The 2,349-nt window shown below is 43.1% G+C and overlaps 1 non-coding gene across 1 annotated transcript; it reads left to right on the top strand.

The window, feature by feature from the left end:
• The first annotated feature begins 307 nt into the window (after window positions 1-307).
• Window positions 308-439, top strand: LOC123639070. Its single transcript, XR_006735636.1, has one exon. It is a non-coding gene; the product is annotated as a small nucleolar RNA SNORA51 (small nucleolar RNA).
• The last annotated feature ends 1,910 nt before the right edge of the window (window positions 440-2,349 follow it).

Below are 2,349 nucleotides of genomic sequence, written 5' to 3'. Positions count from 1 at the left end.
TGAGAATCAGGAACCTTCCGAGGAGAGATGAGACTTTGGACCTACGTTCTCCTCTGCCAAGGGCATCAGCTGCCAACACCATGGCAGCCGGAGGCACGAGCGCCGGGTCCTGAAGGGGGACCCCAGCGGCACAGCACTGCATGCACTTGAAAGCTCAGTTATACACTGAGTGCTAAATATTCTATAAATCTTACGTCACAGATTGTCAGCTTCAGAAGCACATGGGTCTTTCCTTTTTTGTTTAGCACTGCATCCTAGCACCCAGAACAGAGCCTGGTCCGTGGCATTTAGGGATGGATAAAAATCTGGCCTCCTGTAGCTTACCATGGCCTGTGTCCTCACACCAACCGTGTGGACAGAGGAGGGGCAGTAAACCTGCCCCACATACACCCTAGCCCAGGGCCTGTGCCTGGTTTATATTGTGAAGGGGGGAACATGCAGAAAAGGGAGGAAAAAAGAAAGAAAACAATTGTCCATCGCTTAGTACTGAAGTAAGCAGGTATCACTTCACAAGCTGGTGCATTGGTTACAACACGCCGGTTTCCATGAGGGACTTTTCATTGGGTTTTCTGGATGAAATTTTTCTCTACTAAATTGCATGCATTCATTATTTCTTATGAGCATTATGAACTTTTGCAAATGTAGGTAGAAAAGTCCATTTTAAACGACATAGAGCCACCCTTCACTTGCAGAGGCATCTCAATGCCAGTGAGGGAGAGCTGGGAGGGCAAGCAGACAGAGACCCTCGGTACCGGGCAAGGCAGGAAACCACCCCCAGATGTCCCCCAACGTCCCCCACCAAAGGAGAAGGGGCCTTTTGGCACCTAGAGCAGCCTTCCAGTTTGGTCAGCCGGGTGAGGGACACACACTGAGACGGCTGGGGTTCCTCTGTGGAAAGGGAGGTGGCATTTTGGACAGCTCTTAGGAAAGCTGTAAAATAAAATGCAGTTCAGAACACATGGTGTTTGATCAAACAGAGCCTCCTCTCAAGCGCCAAGACTCAGCAGAGGTACTCAGAACTGCATGGTGCAGGCAGAGTTTGCTTTCAAGTGCTCTGTGTGTTGTCTCATTCAGCCTGGGAAAGGAACCAAGTTGCCAGCATAGGAGTGTGCGTGTGTGTGTGTGTGTGTGTGTGTGTGTGTTCTGTATGTGTGCACGTGACACATGTGTATGAATGCTGACACAGTACATTCCACAGGATATTTATTTCTCAGAACATTAGTCAATATTTTCTCTCTCATTTTAAAAAATGTTTTCCTTAGTTCAACTACATTTTCTTCACAAAATAATTGTCCTTTGGAATTACAAAGCAAGATCAGAGTCACTAATTTTTTTTAATTCAAAAGACTATTACTTTTCAATGAGTCACTTTTTTTAATTTCCAAAGAGGAGAAGTCATCCTCAGTAGACTCTTTGACTGACAGGAGGTAAACATTGTGCTATGCTTGAATACATAGTGTGGTGGTTGCTAGACTTTGTTTTTTAATTTTTAATTTGTGTTTCCACAGTTAGACTTATAAATAATACATAATTCAAAAGTGTATATAAAGAAAAATTGAATTTCTCTTTTCCCTCTTTACCCCTAGCTATCCAGCTCCTTCTAGAGAGAGGCCGTTGGCCACCTCCTGCTGCTGGCCTTCGGTTTCCCCTTGTCGTACACAAATGAGAGCTCACACACGACACTGTGACACGCCCTGCACGTTCACTCCCAGCACACTTCAGAGGACACTTCGGACCAGCACAGTTTCCTCATTTGGTTTCAAGTCTACAAAGTATTAACATTTAAGATATTTCCAATCGTTGGCCATTATAATTAATAATTCTGTGGATATGTCATTGGCATGTGTGCAAGTAGAGCTGCATAATAAAATCCGTGATGTGAAATGTCCGGGCCAAAGTGTTTACGGTTTTGATAGGTAAGAACAAAGTGCTCTCTACAGAGATTGTGATTGATTCACATTCCTTCCACTAATATGTAAGACATACTTTTTTCCTTTACTTTTTCTCCAACAAAGTCTATCAATTTTTAAATCTCTGTCAATCTGATAGGTAGAAAATGGCATTTCTGAGGGAAGTTTAGGGGGTGATTCTAGATAAGACAAGATTAGCCATGCCTCGATCAGTGTGGAAACTGAGTCATGGATACAGTCGGGGGAATTTCATTGTACTATTCTATTTAAGTATAGGTTGAAAGTTTTTCAAAGTAAGAAGCTTGATAGAAGAGCCATTTACATGTATTTGTTCTTCTGGGTCCTGTCTATCCATATCCTTTTCCCATTTGTCTACTGTGTTGTTGATACTTTTCTACTGATTTATAAGACGTAATTTAAGTATTAGGGAAGTTAACCC

Source organism: Lemur catta, chromosome 5 (genome assembly GCF_020740605.2).
Source record: "Lemur catta isolate mLemCat1 chromosome 5, mLemCat1.pri, whole genome shotgun sequence".
In the NCBI taxonomy this organism is placed as follows: Eukaryota; Metazoa; Chordata; class Mammalia; order Primates; family Lemuridae; genus Lemur; species Lemur catta.
The sequence above is the reverse complement of the archived record's forward strand: the minus strand, read 5'-3'. Positions and strand labels throughout refer to the sequence as shown.